The sequence below is a fragment of the Dipodomys merriami genome, unplaced genomic scaffold (assembly GCF_024711535.1).
Source record: "Dipodomys merriami isolate MVZ:Mamm:240054 unplaced genomic scaffold, mDipMer1.0.p SCAF_282, whole genome shotgun sequence".
Taxonomy (NCBI): Eukaryota; Metazoa; Chordata; class Mammalia; order Rodentia; family Heteromyidae; genus Dipodomys; species Dipodomys merriami.
This window is the reverse complement of record NW_027204293.1, coordinates 1020103-1041210: the sequence shown is the minus strand read 5'-3', so window position 1 is coordinate 1041210 and position 21108 is coordinate 1020103. Positions and strand designations below refer to the sequence as shown.

Genomic DNA, 21108 nt, shown 5'->3' with positions numbered 1-21108 from the left:
ATTGCAACATCACATTGCCATAGTGATATCACTGTTCCATTGTGTTTTCAATAACCTAGTATGTCTTCATAGCATTTTAGAAAATTCAGGGCCTTTTATATTTGTCTTCTTCTGTGAACTCTTATCCTCATTGTGAAATAGTAGCAACTGAAATTGGGCATGTGATTATGAGATGTGACTTCACAAAACTTTGATTTCATCACCAGTGTGACATCACAAACCCATTGTGAGCTTTTATAGATATTTGACATCACTATCACATTGTAAAATCCCAAACTTATTAGGACCTCTTAGCACCTTTGAAAAACACATGGCCTTTGTGACATCAAAGTCCCTTTGTGTAACTATACCCTCATTATGAACTGACAATTGATATCAGACATGCCATTTTAACATCATGAACAATTTGTGACAGCACCAGTGTGACATAACATTCTAATTATAACAGCATCAACTACTTTTGACATCAGAAAAATATAACAAGATAGTATTATGAGATCACATTGTCATTGTGATTTTATAAACAGATTGTGAATGCCTGTTTTTATTCTTTTTTGTTGTGGTAGTTGATCATGGGACTTGAACTCTGGGCATGGGTGCTGTCCCTACTCTACAGCTCTAGGCGAGCACTCTATCACTCGAGCCACAGCACCACTTCTGGTTTTCTAGTGGTTTTTATTGGAGATAAGAGGCACATGGACTTTCTAGCCTGAGGTGACTTTAAACTGCAATCCTCAGATCTCAGCCTCCTGAGTAGCTGGGATTGCAGGCATGAGCCACCCCTGCCAGGCTTTGTCATTCTATTTAAAATTTGACATGTGTGTTGATATCAGAAACATAATGTGACCTCATAACCGTTGTAACATCATAAATCAGCAGTGACATCAAATTGTCATTATGACACCATCAGCTCATTGTGACATCACCAAATGACAATGGCATCATAGCATGATAAATCACAGTGACATAGTTATGTCATAGACATAACAGTGTGAAGGCTTATTCTGTGAATTCATTCTATTTCAGAAAGCCATTTGACCATATAACCATTGTGATATCACAATCCTTTGTGACATCACATTGCCATTGTGACATCATTAACCTGCTGTGCCATCACAAACCAGTCCTGTCCTTATAAGTTTTGTGACATTGTCATATGTTAGACCCTTTGTGAGCTCATAATCTGTTTTCAATCTCATATTTCTGATATGACATGTGATATCAGAAATCCCCTGTGACATCATACTGGCAGACATCATGACCATTGTGTCACATTGTGACATTACAAACCTGTGAGAATGGCATCATATTTGTGACAACACATGCCTTTGGAGGCATTACAGTCCCTTCTTGAACTTATATATTCATTTCCAATTAATGACCATTGAAATCTGCCATCTGACATCATGAACCCATTGTGACATCACAAATTTATTGTGACCTCATCACGAGAATGGCATCAAGAAATAATTCTAGTATCAAAGCATTATTTTGACATGATATTGTGGTATTGCCGTTGTGATATCACTGTCCCATTGTGTTTTTACAAACCTATATGGCCACATCACATCTTAGAAAATTCGTGGCCTTTGAGACTTCAAGCTCTTTCTGTGAACTCATGTACTTATAACCTCTAAGACAAGGAGACAAACCATGTAGTCACATTTAATATAATAAAACAATTTACAATAGCAAGAGGACTGAGATTACCTTATGCTGGCCTGGATTGCCAGGTCCAAAAGCAGCCTTGAACACCAAACCTGAGACCTCCAATGGGCAGCCCAATCCTTTCTTAATTGGTCTGCAAACCACCGGCCAAAAAATTATGATCTCCGAATCTCCAACCTCAATGGGCAAGGCTTTTTTACTTTTTCATTCCTCCCTCCTTCACTACAGACCTGTCCTTCCTTCCTGGTCATTCCCTTTTTCCCTTCCACCATTTCCTTATTCTCTTCAGGTGTCTCCCGTCTCCACAGGCCTGCTCTACTCTGACCCAGTGACCACTTGCCAAACTTCTGCTCTCTTTCATCTTCCTCTCTTCTCAGGTTTTTTCCTTCCTGTTGTCTCATCACTTTCTACCATCCAGGTAGCTCCCATTTTTATCCCCACTTCCAATGCTCTGAAAATGCAACCTATATATAGGTTGTACCCCTCCTCTAACGGCTCTCCTGCCTAACAATTTTTAATCGTCTCTTCCTAATCTGCCCAATGCTCAATCACTTCTTGACAGCTCACCATGTGAGGCCTGACACCTCCACCTTTGGCGGCATTCCCCACATTCTCCTGTGGGCCAGGCCAAGAATTTACAATGATTATATGCTCCTACAGATAATTCTGGCAACACTGGTTATTACAGTATCCTAATAATGAATTAGAAGAAATTGAAGTTGTATATATCATTTTATATTAAAACTTGATGAGATATCACTAATGCATTGTGACCTCATCACAGCGGTGACATCACAAACTCATTGTGATATCACATTGCCATTGTGCCACCATGATCATATTGTGACATCCCAATCCTATTATGACCTCAGAAGCTTTGAAAGCATGGCTTTTGTTTCATCACAGGCCCTTTGTGTACCCATATCCTCATTTTGAGCTGAGATCAGACATGCCATTTTAACATCGCAAAACTTTTGTGACATCATCACCAGTGTAACATTACATTGTTATTATGACACCATCAGACCATTGTGACATCATAAAACAACAATGACTTCATAGCATTATGACATCACATACCCATTGTGATGTCACAGATACATTGGAATGCCTATTCTGTGATTTAATTCTATTTCAAATGTGGCAGGTGGGTTGATATCAGAAATAGATTGTGACAACCTAACCATTATGACATCACAATACCTTGATGACACCACATTGCCATTATGATATCACTAACCCACTGTGACATCACAAAACTGTCCTATCCTCATAAATGTTTTGACATGCTGCCAGTGTGATCTCTGGCCTCCCTGAGCTAATAATTGTTTAATTCATAATACATCAGGTATGACATGTGATATCAGAAATCCAGTGTGACATCACAACTACTGTGACAACACATTGCCAGATGTCATGAACATTGAGTCACATTGTGACATCACAAACCTGTTGAGACTCATTATACTTGTGCCAACATATGCCTTCGGATACATTATCCCTTGTGAACTTATATATTCATTGTCAATTAGAGACCTAGCATGAGATTGTAACATCACTATCCCATTGTGAAATCACAAATCTATATGACCTCATCACCTATATGGCATTACCAACTATTTGTGACTTCAAAATAATACTATCTCATGTAATGGTAACTTTATATTGCCAATGGGATATCTCTGTCGCATCGCTTTTCCACCAATCTCCTATGTACTCATAATATTTTACAAAATTCATGGCCTTTCTGACTTCTAGCTCCTTATGTGAACAACTATCTTCATTGTGATCTAGTAATATCACCATTATGGTGATATAACAAATTCATAGTGACATCACTATCGAAGTGTGACCTTATCCCCACTGTGACATCACAAACCCTTTGTGACATCATAGTTCCACAGTGATATCCCAATCACCTTGTGATATACCAAACCTGTTGTGATCTCTTAGCACCTTTGAAAAAGCACATAGTGTTTGTGACATCACAGTCCCTTTGGGTAATTATATCCTCATTGTGAGCAAAGGACAACTGATATCAGACAGGCCGTTTTACCATTACAAATGATTTGTGACATCATCTCCAGAGTGAGATCACATTGTTTTTAGGATAACATCAGCCCATTGTGACATCCCAAAATGACAATGACATCATAGCATTATGACATCACATTTTCATTGTGAGGTCATAGAGACAATGTGCTTGCCTATTCTGTGATTTCATTCTATCTCAAATGTGTCATATAGTTTGATTTCAGAAACCCATTGCGACCACATCACCATTGTGACAATACAATCCCTTTGCGACCTCATATGGACATTGTGATATCATTAATGCAATGTAACATCACAAACCTGCCTTGTCCTCATAAATTTTGTAACAAGCGACTACCTTGACTTGGGCTGGATGCCCAGAGCTAAATTCAGCCACAACCATGAACCCTCAGAACTCCAAACAGAAGCCCAGCCATTTGTTAACTATTCTGCAAACAACCATCCCCCAAAATAATGATCTCCAAAACTCCACACTTCAAAGGACAAGGCTTTTGCCATGCTCTTCATCCTCCTTCTCTCCAGACTTGTCCTACATTTCAGGTCTTTTCATTTTTTCCTTCCACCATTCCCTTCTTCTCTTCAGGCTGCTCTACGATTGACAGTCCTGCCCTGCCATATCCAGGTGGCCAGCTGCCATCCTTCACCTCCTGCTCTCCCTCAATTTCCTCTCCTCCCAGGTCTTTACCTTCCTACATGCTCATCACTTCTTTCCTTCCAGGCCTTTCCTCTTTTTCTCCATTCCCTTCTTCTCTTCAGGCTGCTCTACGATTGACAGTCCTGCCCTGCCATATCCAGGTGGCCAGCTGCCATCCTTCACCTCCTGCTCTCCCTCAATTTCCTCTCCTCCCAGGTCTTTACCTTCCTACATGCTCATCACTTCTTTCCTTCCAGGCCTTTCCTCTTTTTCTCTCCCTTTCTGTTGCTCTGAAACTGCAGCCTATATATAGGCTGGGCCCTTCCACCACTGCGATGTTTTCTGCATAACAGTTTTCAATCATTACTTCCCAAATGTTCATGCCCAATGACTTCTTGGTAGCTCACCATGTGGCGCTTGACATCCTATCTCCTTTAGCAGCATGCCCTGCCCCCTCCAGTGGCATTCAGCCACCCTCTCTGGTGGTCGAAACCAAGAGGCCATGATGAATGTCTGTTCCCGTGGATTATAAGGGAACTGCTGGTTTTTACCGTGTCCTCATGGTGCTCTAGTAGCAATTGAAATTGGACAAATAATTGTGATATTAAAAGTCGTGGCATAACTAATCCATTATGATCTCATCACCAGTGAGACATCACAAACACATTGTGACATCACATTGCTGGTTTGACACCAGGATCACATTGTGTCATCTCAAATCTATTATGACCTCTTATATCCTTTGATAAAATACATAGCTTTGTGAAATCACATTCCCTTTGTGTACTCAAATCCCCACTGAAATATTGACAATTGAGAATCAGACAAGACATTTTAACATCAAAAACAGTTTGTGAGTTCATCACAATTGTGACATCACTTTGTCATTTTGACAACATCTGCTCATTGGGAAATCACAAAACTAAAATGATATGATAGATTTAGATCTTCACATTGTCCTTGTGACATCATAGACACATTATGAATGCCTTTTCTGTGATTTCATTCTATTTAAAATACGGCCTATAAGTTGATATCATAAAGAAATAGTGAACTCATAACCATTGTTACATTACAATCCCTTTTTACATCAGGTTGCCACTGTAATATCACAATAACCACATATCACAATATCACATAACACCCCGTGACATCACAAACCTATCCAGTCATCATAAATTTTGTGATATGCTGCAATTGTAATTCTAAGGCCTTTTTGTCCTCATAATCTCTTGTTGACCTCATTAAATTTCACATATGACATTTTTAAAAATTAATTTTAATTTTTATTTTTTGTGAACATATTGTACAGAGGGGTAAGATACATGGGCAAGATAATGAGTACATTTTGTATCAAGCATTGCAGCCTCCTCCTTCGTTTACCCTTCACATCCCAGCCTCTCCCCACACCCCACCCAACCCGGCCTCCCCCCCCAGCCCCCGCACAAAATTTGTAAAGTTCGTTTATGACATGACAACTTGTAATTCTAATAGTTGCATCAGGCCCACCTAAATACTTAACCGACTTGTTTTTCCCCATCTCCTCCACAAATTATACCGACATCAAAAATAGTGAAAGCAGGGGTTGTACTGTGGTGGAGGGACATACAAAGCTACCAGGAAATAATCTTATGAATGAGTTAGAAACAAATGCATGAAAGGAAAAAAAAATTTAAATACTTATCTAAGGGTTCATTTTCCTAACATCACATTATCTGACCATTTCTGCTTGCCTGGGCTGGGAAGTTGGCTCAGTGGTAGAGCTCTTGCCTTGAATGCTTGAGGCCCTGAGTTCGATTCCTCAGCACCACATAAGCAAAAAGGAAAAAGCTGGAAATGGCACTGTGGCTCAAGTGGTAGAGCGTTAGCCTTGAGCTGAAGAGCTGAGGGACAGCGCCCAGGCCCAGAGTTCAGGCCCCACAACCGGACCGCCCCCCAAAAATATAAATAAGGGAAATATTGAAAATAAGGGAAACCATGGACCTTTGTTTCTTTAGGCTTAGCTTACTTCATTCAATATAATTTTTTCCAAGCCTTTCCATTTCCTAACAAATGGGGAAATGTCATTCTTTCTGATGGAGGCATAGAATTCCATTGTGTATATATACCACATTTTCTTGATCCATTCATATAATGAGGGGCATCAGGGTTGGTTCCAGATCTTAGCTATGGAAATAATGCTGCAATAAACATATTTGTGCTGGTAGCTTTAGTGTGGTCTTGTTTGAAAACATTTGGGTAAATGCCCCAAAGTGGGATTGCTGGGTCATAGGGGAGCTCTATGTGAAGTTTTTTCAGGAAACTCCATACTGCTTTCCAAAGTGGTTGAACAAGTTTACACACCCACCAACAATGAAGTAAGGTTCCCTTCTGTCCACATCACCTCCAGCATCTGTTGTTAGAGTTCTTGATTATAGACATTCTAGCTAGGGTGAGGTGGTACCTCAATGTTGTTTTGATTTGTATTTCTTTTATGGCTAGCGAGGCTGAGCAATTCTTCATGTGTCTGTTGGATATCCTTCTTTCTTCTTCACAGAAGTTTCTCTTCAAGACTTTAGCCCACTTATTTATTGGGCAGTTGTTTCTTTGAGGATTTGCTGTTGGGGGATTTAATTGTTTGAGCTCCAAGTATATTTTAGATATGAGACCCTTGTCCATTGTATGGCAGGTGAAGATATTTTCCCAATCTGTGGGCTTTCTCTTGATCTTGCTAGCTATGTCCTTTGCCATGCAGAAGCTCTGCAACTTCATTCAATCCCATGTGTCCAACCTTTCTTTGATTGGCTGTGTTTCTGGGTCTCTATTAAGAAAATTTCATCCTCAGCAAACGAGGCCTATGGTTTCTCCTATTCCATCCTGTAAAGTTTTCAGAGTGTCTGCTTTGACTCCAAGTTCTTTGATCCTTTTGGAGTTAATTCTGGTGCTGGGTGATATATAAGGATCTAGTTTTAGTATTCTACAAATAGTTAAGCAATTTTGCCAGCACCATTTACTGAAAAGGCTGTCTTTCTTCCATTCTATTATTTTCGCTACCTTATCGAAGATTAGTTGGCTATAGGTCTGTAGGTTCATTTCGGAGATTTCAATTCTATTCCATTGGTCCTGAGGTCTGTTCTTGTGCCAGTACCAAGCTGTTTTGATTACTATGGCTTTATAGTAGAGTTTGAAATTCGGTATTGATATTCCTCCAGCAGTGTTCTTTCCGTTGAGGAGCCTTTTTGCTATCCGGGGTCTTTTATTGTTCCATATGATTTTTTGGATTGCCTCTTCTATTTCCTTGAAGAATGAGGGTGGAATTTTGATAGGTTTCACGTTGAATTTGTAGATAGCCTTGGGAAGTATTGCCATTTTCACAATGTTAATCTTTCCAATCCAGGTGCATGGGAGGTTTTGCCATTTTCTAAGTTCTGTTTTGATTTCCTTTTTCAAGATTTTAAAGTTTTCATCATAGAGATTCCTCACTTCTTTGGTTAAGTTAATTCCTAGGTATTTTATTTTTTGAGGGGCTATTACAAATGGAGTTACTTTCCTAATTTCAGCCACACTTTTCTCATTGTTGGCATACAGAAAATCATTGATTTTTGAGGGTTAATTTTATACCCTACTACTTTGACAAAGTTTTGAATCATCTTGAGTATTTTGGCAATGGAATCCATGGGATTTTTAAATACAAGATCATTTCATCCGCAAAGAGAGAGAGCTTTATTTCTTCTTTCCCTATTTGGATCCCCTTTTAGTTTGCATCTTGTCTTATTGCTGTAGCACGGCATTCTAATTCTAGATTGAAGAGAAGTGGAGAGAGTGGACATCCTTGTTTTGTTCCTGAGATTAGAAGATATGGCTTTACTTTTTCCCCATTAAGTATAATGCTGGCTGTAGGTTTGTCATATACAGCCTTTATTGTTTTGAGAAATGTTCCATGGATTCCTAATTTTTCCCAAACCTTCATCATAAAGGTGTGTTGGATCTTGTCGAGTGCTTTTTCTGCGTCTATTGAAATAACCATGTGGTTCTTATTCTTGCTCCCGTTGATGTGATGAATAATATTAATTGATTCGCATATATTGGACCAGCTTTGCATCCCAGAAATGAATCCTGTTTGATTGTGGTGTATGATTTTTTGGATCAATTGTTGAAGTCGATTGGCCAAAATTTTGTTGAGAATTTTTGCATCAGTGTTCATCAAAGAAATAGGTCTATAGTTCTCTTTCTTTCACGAGTCCCTGCCTCGTTTTGGGATGAGGGTTATGATGTCTTCATAGAATGTGTTCGGTAGTGAACTTTCTCTTTCAATTTCATTGAAGAGTTGGAGGAGTATTGCTGTGAGCTCTGCTTTGATGGCCTTGTAAAATTCCGGTGTAAAACCATCTGGTCTTGGCGTTTTCTTAGCTGGGAGGCCTCTTATTGCTTTTTCTATTTCAATGCTTGATATGGGCCTGTTAAGATGGTTTAACTTATCTTGGTTTAGTTTTGGCATGTCAATATTTGCTAGGAAAAGGTCCATTTCTGTCAAGTTCTCAAACTTATTAGCATAAAGTTTTGAGAAGTATCCCTTATAATGTTCTGAATCTTGGTTGTTTCCATGGTGATGTTTCCATTCTCATCTCTGAGTTTAGTTATTTGGATGTGTTCTCTTCTTTTTCTGGTAAGATTTGCTAGGGGTCTGTCAATTTTGTTAATTTTTTCGAAGAACCAACTCTTTTTTTTGTTGATTCTTTGTATAGGTTTTTTGGATTCTAATTCATTTAATTCTGATTTAATTTTAATTATTTCTTTCCATCTACTGGATTGAAGTTTATCTTACTGCTCTTTTTCAAGGAGGTTTAGATGTGTCATTAAATTGTTGGTTTCAGATATCTCCAATTTGTTGATGTAGGAGCTCAGAGGTATAAACTTGTCTCTGAATACTGCCTTTACTATGTCCCAGAAGAGCTGGTAATTTGTGTGTTCATTTTTGTTGAATAGTATGAGCATTTGAATTTCCTTTCTAATATCTTCCATGACCCACTCGTGATTCAGCAGTGTGTTGTTCATCCTCCATATGTTACCGGACTTTCTTTGGTGGCTTTTGGTGTTGAGTTCTAATTTTATTCCCTTGTGTTCAGAGAGAATGTAAGGTATAACTTCAATGTTTCTGAATTTAGACAAGTTTCCTTTGTGGCCTAAAATGTGGTCAATTTTTAGAAAATGTTCCATGTGGTGCTGGGAAAAACGTGTATTCTGATGCTGCTGGGTGAAATGTTCGGTAGATGTCTGTTAAATCTAGTTGATCTATGCAGCTGTTTAGATCTGCGGTTTCTCTATTGAGTTTTTGCCAAGTTCATGTATCTAGTGGGGAGAGTGGTGTGTCAAAATCCCCAACAATTAATGTCTTTGGATCTATGTGGACATTGAGAGAAAGTAGTGTTTCTTGGATAAATTTGAGTTCTCCATTGTTTGGTGAATAGATATTTAGAATTGTAATATCGTCCTGAAGGAGAGATCCATTAATTAGTATGTAGCGACCATCCTTATCTCTTCTCACGAATTTTAATTTGAAGTCTATTTTATGTGATATTAGGATTGCAACTCCCTCCTGTTTATGGGGGCTGTTTGCTTGGTAGATTTTGCTCCACCCTTTAACATTGAAAATGTGTTTGTTTTTATGGGCAAGATGTGATTCCTGATAGCAGCAGATTGAAGGAACTTCTTTTTTAAACCAACTAGACAGTCTATGTTCCTTAATTGGAAAGTTATGTCCGTTAACGTTAATAGATAGGACTGAGAGGTATTTGGGAGTTACTGCCATGTTATCCACCTTCTTGGGGGTTGCGAAAACTGTGTTCTTCCTATGGTTCTTGGATTCTCCGTTTGGGTGCAGGTTCTTGGCCTTTATTGTGGTCTTGTTGGCTTTCTTTGTGTAGGACATCTTTAAGAATCTTTTGTAGGGCTGATTTTGTGGAGATGTATTGTTTCAATTTTTCTTTGCTATCGAAGGTTTTTATTTGGCCTTCAGTTATGAAGGAGAGTTTAGCTGGGTACAGTATTCTTGGTTGATAATTGTTTGGTTTTAGGGCATGGCATACATCATTCCAGGCTCTTCTTGCTTTGATTGTCTCTGCTGAGAAATCTGAGGTGATTCTAATTGATTTCCCTTTATTGGGGATTAATCTTTTCTCCTTGTCAGCTTTAAGGATCCTTTCCTTGGTCTGAGTTGATCTTGTGTGGATTATAATGTGACCGTGGAATGTCCTATTCTGGTCTGGTCTATTTGGGGTTCTAAAAGCTTCTTGTATCTGAATAGGCCTATCTTTTTGCATGTTTGGGAAGTTCTCTGCTAGGATCCTGTTAAACAAATTTCCTAGACCATTAACTTCTGTTTCTAGGTGCTCCTCTACAACCATTATCCTTAGATTAGGTCTTCTGATGGTTTCTTCAAGTGTTGGATAGATCTATCATATTTCTGGGACTTGTCTTGGATGGTTGTATGTTCTTTCTCTGTAATATCTAGGCTGTCTTCAATCCCTGAGATTCGGTCTTCTGCATGGTCTAACCTTCTGTCAAGACTTTCTACTTTGTTTTTTATCTCTTTTCCTTCTAATTGGTCAGGTTTCATTGCTTCAAATTCTTTGTTAAAGCTTTGTTTTAGATCTTGCATGAACTTCTTTACTTCCTTAATTTGGTGTTCAGTGCTTATTCTCAAATCACTTAGTCGTTTGGTTATGGTTTCCTTGGACTCCAATTCTTTCTGTTGGTTTCCGTTCAGCATTCCCTTTGTGGTCTCCCTGTCTTCCTTCAGCTCTTTGATAATGGATTCCATGAATGCCTTTAGTGATCTTTTTTTATTCTTTTCCTGCTCTCTCAATTCCTGTATTACTCTTTGATTAGCTTCCTCCCGTTCATGGTATTCCTGTAGTTTTCTTTGAGTGTTCTCAGCCTGCTCACGCCATTCCTCCCTTTGTGTTTGAGTATTCTCAAGCTGCTCACGCAAATCCTGTATGTTTTTGAGTAGCTTCCTCACACTTATGATATTCCTGTATAAACTTTTCGATTGCCTCCTCTCTCTCCTTATCATGCTCATACAGAGTCCTTTGTAAGTTTTCAATCTTTTCATTTATCATGTTTGCCAACAGTGTTTGTAGAGCTATTTGGGAACTCTCCTCTGGATTATTCATTATCTGTTCTGTCCCATGATTATCAAGATTGAGAATTGAGATACCCGGACTTGCCATTTTTCTTGCGTTTTTCCAGCTTACTCTGCCCATTTGAGATGAAAATAGCACCAGTTTTGTGCTAGAACAATATCCTAAGGCAAGCATCCACCAAAGTCTGAATTTGCACAGTCAATAGTCTACAGATACAATCTAGTTCAACAGATACATCTATTCAATATCAAACAACTATATGTTAATGGGCTACGAACCGCAAAGAAGAATTTGGAAAACCAGAAATTATTAGGGTTAGGGAGCAATATGTGTAAAAAATAGGAATAGATTGATGTGGGAAGTCACAGGGAGTGTTAACTAAATCCTAATCTCAAAGCAGGAAATAGGTTGGGTAGGATGAAAGTAGAAAGAGAGAGAAAAAATGAAGAAAGGGAAATGGAAAAGAAAAGAGACCAGAAAAAATAGAAAAATAAAAATTAATAATATTATGCCAGAATTCGACAAGAATCTATTTAGAGAAGAATGTGAATATAATGAGAGAAGGGGAGGGATATAAAGGAGATGTGAAAACTTAAAAATAAAATGCTTAAAATATTATGTAGGTATAATGAAGTGTTACTGCTATTAAGGAATTTAAGTCTCAGAGGCATTGAATTGAGTAATAAATTTGTGGATTAAGTGTGTACACAATGGAAGATATTGTCTAATAGTCATCTACAGGTTTATCTGAGGATGTGCAGGACAAGAATTAAGTCATATAAAGAAGAACAAAAGAGAGGAAAAGGTGAAAAGGATAAGAAATGAAGAAAAAAAGATCAGAAGTTCAGTAGAGCTAAACAAAAACCAAAAAGATAATTAAAAAAGAAAAAAAAAAGAGAAAGAAATCAAAAAAGAAGAAAAAATGCACACACGTCTCCCTAAAATAAAAATTGTAAGAGGGAAAAAAATATTGTGGAAAACATTTTTTTTTCAATCAAGGCAAAAATTAATGATTAAAAAAAGTTTTAGAAATGAAATTTTTTTAAGATAAGGTACCAAAAAAAAAAGAAAGTAAAAAAAAAAAGTTCTTTGATTTTTGGGGGAGGGGTGGGAAAAATCCTGTATCTCCCTTGTGTCCATAACCAGCCTCTTGTTGGAGTCTTTTGTCTGCTTTTGGTCCTTTGGCTTGGTTGGTTACTTAAGTCAGTTTATTCGAACAGGCAGAAAAATGCTCTGGTTTACCCAGGATTTTGTGATCCTCCTCCCAGGCTAGTTCAATGGGAGTCAGATCTGCTTTGAGTATCACAAAAGAGGGAGATGCAATGATGAGGCTAGGTTCTGGGTAGAGTTGAGGCCTTTCAACAAACAGTAGATTTTCCTGGTGGCTAGTTTGTGAAAGATTCACAGAGCCCAGCCTGGAGCCATTCTCAGGGTTTCTGTTTACTGGATTTCAATTGATTGTCGAGGCTGCTAAAGGGAGGGGCAGCCTCTGACTCTGATTACCCAGTGAAGAATGCCATTACTAGGGCTGGCACCCAAGCTGAGTGACTTTTCCCTGGGTGGAGCTGAGTCTGGCAGGTCACGCCTCCGTTAAGTTCTTGTGACCTGCTAAATGATTCATTTTATTCCAAGGCTTGAGTTGGAGCTCTTTGTCAGTATCCAAGATGGAGGTCTCCAGTACGGGATGGGAGGGGTGGCATTCCTTCCTCTTTTCCCTGAGAAGGAGTGAGGACATCAGGCTTCTACTCATGCCGAGTCTTGGTTCCTGGATCGTCTCTGGTCTGTGAACTGCAGGATGAATATGTCTGCTCCTTGTCGGTTCTTGCTGGTTTTGAGTAGAATCCGTTCACCCGCTGCGTCTGGCTCCTTCGTCCCGGACTCTCTGTTGCTCGGGTATGGCGCCTGTGGTTGCAGCTGCCACCGCTGCCGCCACTGCGGCGGCTGCTGGCAAGAGCTGAGATCTGTCTCCTTGCCTGGATTTTCCTGCTCTGGCCTGACTCTCTGTCCTGTGATGGCACACTTGGTGTGATTCTCTGGCTTAGGACTGTTCACTGGAACTCTAAAACTTCTTTCTATGGGAGAGCTTGTTTAGACTCCAGCTTCTCCGCCATCTTCCCAGGTCTGACTTTCTTATCTTCATGTACAGTGATCTTCTCCTTCATCAACATTGCTGCAGATTTACCCAGATCCTGAATTCAAATTTAAAGCCTGGAAGATTAAACATCACGAATTGCAAGCCAGGGAGCTAATTTTTTTTTTTACTTTTCTCAGTATGTGCTTGAAGTCAGATTGTGGCAACTCTGCCTCAAATTGGATCACCCTATGCTGGGGCACAGCCACTAGACCTACAACTGCTTCTGGGATCCTAGACCCTCAGGTCTTGCAGGGAAAGCAATGCACAGAAAAACTGTGGCATTTTTATGTTTTCTTCCTTTGCACGGTGACCCTCATGGGTCTGAATGACACTGTTGCAAAGGGTACTTCACCTTGCATTGCTGAAAGCTGCCCACGTGGCAACATAGGCCCTGATTTCAAATCCCCCTCCTAACACCAACCAATGGCAGGAGATACTAAGAAAATTGTTCCCAACCATAGGAAGAACAATGGAATTTTATCAATGTCAATGTTCAATGAGTTGATCATGAATGATGCTACTATAAATTTAGGCAGCATAATTTCAAGAGGCTAATTGATTTTTATTTAATATTTTGAAGCATAAAAAGAATATTATTACTTACAGGAATGCAATAATTTCAGGACACTGATTGATTTCATTAATAGTATAAGGATGAAAACAATAATATTAATTACATGGACGCATGATTAATACCCAGGAATTGGTAGGAATGTAGTCTATATAACTGAATAATATATAGACATCTTTAACACTCTATATAAATACATATTTATTAGCATACTTCCATCTGCAGGTCAATCTGTACTTATTTTGCTAACACCTGGGGCTTGATCTCAGGCCCTAAGAATAGCCTTTCAGCTCAATTTGCCCCAGGATGGCGTGCTGACACTCACCCATTCATGAATTGGGCCTTGTAGGCTTGTAGGCCATGAGTTCAGTTGCCAGCACTCCCCAAAAAGGAATTGTGGAGTAAGAAGTCCTGAATGTCAGGTATGAAGTGGAACACATATGCAGACCTATATCTTATGTAATCAATGTTTTATGTGCCATAATAGTCAAAATAAATCGTCAATACATGAATAAAACAAACAAAATAACTGCACTGAATGCAATATGGAGTCAACATATGTATGTAAATATGAATCATATATGTAAATTGTACATGAATAGGATGTTTTCTAGTGGTGGGGATCTATTTCAGGCCTAAAGAACCGACTTGAATTTCTTGACTTCAAGGAGGCCAGCTTCCCCTTCCCACACAGTGCAACAGAGTTACCAAGATCATAGGTTCCAATCCCGACAGTCCTGACAGAAAAATGCCACCTTTATATTATGTAATAGTATAGTAATTCTTAGGTATTTCATGATTCCTCCATTTTATGAATGTGATTGTTTAAATGCTTCATAAAGCATTAACTAACATCGATCAGTTTCCTATTAAATAATTCTTTATAATTTTATCCTAGAATCATTCAAGAACTGCTCTTTCAATCATGACATACATCATATTCTATTGGTAATCATATGGAGAGGAATAAGTTTCTTAGGATCTCTTTCCATTTTGAGGTGGCTGGACCAGGATTCCAACTGTGGGCTATAGCTCCCACCACTTAAACCCGAGGATAGGGAACTCATCAGTCTGTCCAAGAACACCAGTAAGACAAATGATTAGGCTGGCACCAGTGGCCCTCAGCAGTCTTCCTTGATACTTACAAGGCTGTGATGAGAGGATCATGGTCGAAGTCACCCTAGGCAGGAAAGTCCAACTTCAGTGCCAACAAAGCCAGAATCCCTGTGGCTCCAGTGTGGAAGGCCAGCCTTGAGCAAAAGCAGCTCACAGACTGTGCCCATATCCTCAGTTCATGGTCTGGGACTGGGAACAAACAGCCATACACAATGATCTGTGCAGCCATGCGGCTAAAGCAGGTCACCCTCTTGTCTCCAACTGAATTGGACATTGTTCCCTGGGAAAAGGGCTGGGGGAGCTGCTATCTTCTTGACTCTGCCCATGCTGTTTGCATCACAGGATTCTGGCCACACCCCCATTCTTTCATTGTTCTTTCTGACCAATGAGATACAAGAATGGTGGCCATGCCCACATTGAATGCTGCCTGGTAGCACCAGGATTCCCTCTGTTAGTTTACACCACTACCAGCAGTTGAGGAAGGTATAGATGGCTGAGTGGTGAGAAGAGGCATTAGGCGACTGGAATATAGAAGGAAATTGAGATGCCTGCCTAGTCCCCAGCCCCCTCCCGCCTTCCCAAGGTTCAGAAATTCAAACCAGGCAATGGCACACTGCCAGGCTGTGTAAAGCCCCAAATTGGTCAATGGCCTTGGTTCTCTGAGGCCATGTGTCTGCAATGCCGCTGCCATTCCCGCTTGCCCCACCTGGAGCAGCCTCAAGCAACTTCTCCCAGGAGCACATGTGAGTGGCTGCCCCAAAACCACCCCTACCCTGGGTCAGACACCCCTCTGAGGGCACCAAGACCCGCTACTTGTTTCCTCTCCCTGGCTCTGAGGAGCCACCTTTCTGTTTTGGGCATTTCTGAAACAGAGCCTCTATATGCTCTGGCTGGGCTGGATTGATGTCCTCCTATCTGTGACAGGTATGCTCCACTGGGCCTGGTCATCTGTAGTTGGGGTGGTAGACATGTAGCAACATGCACAGTCATCGATTTAGATGGATTATCTCAAAAATTTAGTCCACAGCAGCCTATTCTTTTTTTTTAATTGTGAAAATACTGTCCAGAGGGGTTAAAATTACATGGGCAAGATATGAGTACATATCTTATCAAGCATTATAGCCTCCTCTTTTGTTTCCCCTTGCCATCCCATCCTCCCCCCACACTCGACCCTCCCCATCCCCCTACCAGAGTTGTCAAGTTCATTTTCGACATACCACTTCTACGTCTCATTGTTATAATGGGTCCAAATTTAATCCCTATTTCAACGATTTGTTTTTTCCCTTCCCCTCCATAAATTATAACAACATCAAATACAGTCAAAGAAGGGATTATACCGTGGGGGAGAGATATAAAAAGCAACAAATAAATAATCTTATGAATGTACTAGAAACAATCGTATGAAAGAAAAAAATTGAATAGATATCTTAGGGTTCTTTTCACTAACATGAATTTATCTGAACTTTTATGCTTGACTCAGATATATACTAGTTATTGCAGATAAGGGAAAACATGGGACCTATGTTTCGTTGGTTCTGGCTTACTTCACTTAATATAATTTTTTCCAAGTCTTTCCATTTCCTAACAAATAGAGCAATGTCATTCATTCTGATGCAGGCATAGAATTCAATTGTGTATATATAACCCATTTTTTTGATCCATTCATCTACCGAAGGGCATCTGGGTTGCTTCCATATCTTAGCTATGATAAAAAAGGCTGCAATAAACATAGTTGTGCTGGTAGCTTTAGTGTGGTCTTCTTTGTAAACATTTGGGTAAGTGCCCAAAAGTGCGATTGTTGGATCAAAGGGGAACTCTATGTTGAGTGCTTTGAGGAACCTCCATAAAGCTTTCAAAAGTGGTTGAACAAATTTACACTCCCACCAACAATGAAGTAAAGTTCCCTTCTGTCCACATCCCCTCCAGAATCTGTTATCAGACTTCTTCAGTATAGCCATTCTAACTGGGGTGAGGTGGTATCTCAATGTTGATTTGATTTGCATTTCTTTTATGGCTAGAGAGTTTGAGCATTTCTTCATTTGTCTATTGGCCATCCTTCTTTCTTCTTCAGTGAAGTTTCTCTTTAAGGCTTTAGCCTTATTTATTGGGCAGTTTCTTTGAGGATTTGTTGTTGGGGGATTTAATTTTTTGTTTTCCAAGTATATTTTAGATATGAGACCCTTGTCTCTAGTATGGCTAGTGAAGATTTTCTCCCAATCCGTGGGCTTTCTATTGATCTTGCTAGCTATGTCCTTTGCCATGCAGAAGCTCTGCAACTTCGTGGAATCCCATTTGTCCAACCTTTCTTTGATTTCTTGTGTTTCTGGGTCTCTATTAAAAAAAATTCAACCTGTGCCAAGGAGACCAAGGGTTTCTCCTATTCCATCCTGTAATGTTTTCAGAGTGTCTGCTTTGACTCCGAGGTCTTTGATCCATTTGGAGTTGATTCTGGTGCAGGGTGATATATAAGGATCTAGCTTTAGTTTTCTACAAGTAGTTAAGCAATTTTGCCAGCACCATTTACTGAAGAGGCTGTCTTTCTTCCATTCTATTATTTTAGCTCCCTTATCGAAGAGTAGTTGGCTATATGTCTGTAGGTTCATTTCTGGGTTTTCAATTCTATTCCATTGGTCCTGAAGTCTATTCTTATGCCAGTACTAAGCTGTTTTGATTACAATTGCTTTGTAGTAGAGTTTGAAATTTTGGTATGATATTCCTCCAGCACAGTTTTTTTCTGTTGAGGATCGTTTTGCTATTCGGGGTCTTTTATTGTCCTCTATGAATTATTGGTTTGCCTCTTCTATTTCCTTGAAAAATGAGGTTGGAATATTGATAGGTATCACACTGAATTTGTAGAGAGCCTTGTGAAGGATTGCAATTTTCACGATGTTGGTCTTTCCAATCCATGAGCATGGGAGTTTTTGGCACTTTCTAAGATCTCTTTTGATTTCCTTTTTCAGGTTTTTAAAATTTTCATCATAGAGTTCCTTCACTTCTTTGGTTAAGTTATTTCCTAGGTATTTTATTTTTTGTGGGGCTATTACGAATGGAGATGCTTTCCTAATTTCAGCCACACTTTTCTCATTGTTGGTATATAGAAAATCCATTGATTTTGAGGGGTTAATTTTATACCCTACTACTTTGACAAAGTTTTGAATCAGCTTGAGTAATTTGGGAGTGGAGTCTATTGGATTCCTTAAATACAAGATCATGACATCTGCAAAGACGTAGAGTTTTACTTCTTCTTTCCCTATTTGGATCCCCTTTACGTTTGCATCTTGTCTTATTCCTGTAGCTAGGCATTCTAATACTAAATTGAAGAGAAGAGGAGAGAGTGGACCTTCTTGTCTCGTTCCTGAGTTAAGAGGAAATGGCTTTACTTTTTCACCATTAAGTATAATGCTGGCTGTAGGTTTGTCATATATAGTCTTTATTGTATTGAGCAAAGTTCCATGGATTCCTAATTTTTCCAGAACCATCATCATAAAGGGGCGTTGGATCTTGTCAAATGCTTTTTCTGCATCTATTGAGATAACCAGGTGTTTCTTATCTTTGCTCCTGTTGATGTGATGAATTATATTAATTGATTTGCGTATATTGACCCAGCTTTGCATCCCTGAAATGAATCCTGTTTGATCATGGTCTAGAATTTTTTGGATGAATTGTTGAATTTGATTGGCCAACATTTTGTTGAGAAGTTTTGCATCAATGTTCATCAAATAAATGGGTCTATAGTTATTTTTCTGTGATGTGTCCCTGCCTGGTTTGGGCATGAGGGTTATTATGGCTTCATAGAATGAGTTCAGTAGTGAACTTTCTCTTTCAATTTCATTGAAGATTTGGAGGAGTATTGGTGTGAGCTGTGTTTTTAAGGGCTTATAGAATTATGCTGTAAAACCATCTGGTCCTGGGCTTTTCTTAGATGGGAGGTGTGTTATTGATGTTTCTATTTCAGTGCTTGATATGGGCCTGTTAAGATGGTATAACTCAGCTTGGTTTAGTTTTGGCATGTCAATATTTGCTAGGAAAAGGTCCATTTTTGCCAAGTTCTCAAACTTATTAGCATAAAGTTTTGCGAAGTATTCCCTTATAATGTTCTGAATCTTGGTTGTTTCTGTGGTGATGTTTCCATTCTCATCTCTGAGTTTATTTATTTGGGTGTGTTCTTTTCTTTTTCTTATAAGATTTGCTAAGAGTCTTTCAATTTTGTTAATATTTTGGAAGTAACAAATCTTTGTTTTGTTGATTCTTTCTATGATTTTTTTTGGATTCTAATTCATTTAATTATGATTTAATTTTAATTATTTCTTACCATCTACTGGATTGGGGATCATCTTGCTGCTCTTTTTCAAGGAGACTCAGATGTCTCATTAAATGGTTGGTTTCAGATTTCTCCAATTTGTTGATGTATGAACTCAGAGCTGTAAACTTTCCTGTGAGTACTGCCTGTGCTGTGTCCCAAAGGAGCTGGTAATTTGTGTGTTTATCAGCATTTGAATTTCTTTTCTAATCTTTTCCATGACCCACTCGTGATTCAGCAGTGTGTTGTTCCAGTGTGTTACAGGATTTTCTCTGGTGGCTTTTCCTGTTGAGTTTTAATTTTTTACCCTTGTGGCCTGAGAGAATGCAAGGTATTACTTCAATGTTTCTGAAAAGAGATAAATAAGTACCCACACATATACCCCTAAAATAAAAATTATGAGAGGAAGAAAAAAATTAAAGTAAAAAATTAAAAATTAAAAAACAACTTTTAGAAAAAAATTATAAAAGGTACAAAAAAAGAGTTCTTTGATTTTTTTGTGGGGGATGGGAAGATCCTGTATCTTCCTTGTGTTCTTAACCTGTCTCTTGTTGGAGACTCTAGTCTACTTGTGTTTGATTTTCCTGTGGCTTGAATGGTTTCTTAAGTCAGTTTGAGAAGGCAGAAAAATCACAGGAGACGATTCTTGACCACAGGTGAAGCTCTGGGTAGGTTCGTAACAATCAGACCTCATTCTCCTCACAGGACAATTGTGAGGAAACAAGGGATTTATACAGAGGGATCTCTGGAGCATGGCTAGGAACAGAGGGAGTAGTCTTCAGATAAGGTTCTCGGCAATTCTGTGAGGAAATGACAGGAAGATAGCAGGAAAGGGCTCAGGCGGGGCCTGTTATTAATTGTGCAACAGATGTGGGATTATGAAACAAACATGGCTCTCTCTCATCATTACCCTATCCCCATGAGGAAGCGGATCATTCACTGTGTTGAGTTTTGCAGCTGGAGATTCCAAGGCAGAGAGAAGCCAGGTGACCTACTTATGACTTCAACTTCAAAGGAAGCTCTGCCTGACTTTGCTACCATGCTCCGTAGGACAATGGGTGCTATTCAGTCTGCTTCTTGTGGTAGGAAGTCCACTTCTTGTCAGTCGTGGAGCTAGAACTCTAGGCATGGGCGATGTTCCCAAAAGCCTCAGCAAAAGGCTAGTGTTCTACCACTTGAACCCACAACACTACTTTTGATTTTCTGGTGGTTCTTTGGAGATAAGATTCTCACAGACGTTCCTGCCTGGGCTGGTTATGAACCATGATCCTCATATCTCAGGTTCCTGTGTAGTTAGGATTAGAATTCTGAGCCACTGGCACCAGACTTAATTGTAATTCTGACTTTTCTCTCTCTCTCTTTCACAAGAACTGGTCACATGGGTGCTGGAGGAGGGGGCCCAGCATCCCCATGTGGCTGGAACCCAAGGTTGGTCCTCTCATTCTGGAGGTTGGCTGTGGGTCAGGAGCTCTCGCCTCAGCTTGTTGAAACAGCTCCATGAGATAT

The 21108-nt window shown here is 39.4% G+C and overlaps 1 long non-coding RNA gene across 1 annotated transcript in view; it reads left to right on the top strand.

The window, feature by feature from the left end:
- The first annotated feature begins 15740 nt into the window (after window positions 1-15740).
- LOC138838551 (uncharacterized) overlaps window positions 15741-21108 on the top strand; it is a 42911-nt gene continuing 37543 nt past the window's right edge. The window contains exon 1 of the long non-coding RNA XR_011375657.1: window positions 15741-16045. This is a non-coding gene — a long non-coding RNA (uncharacterized lncRNA). The remainder of the gene's footprint in view (window positions 16046-21108) is intronic.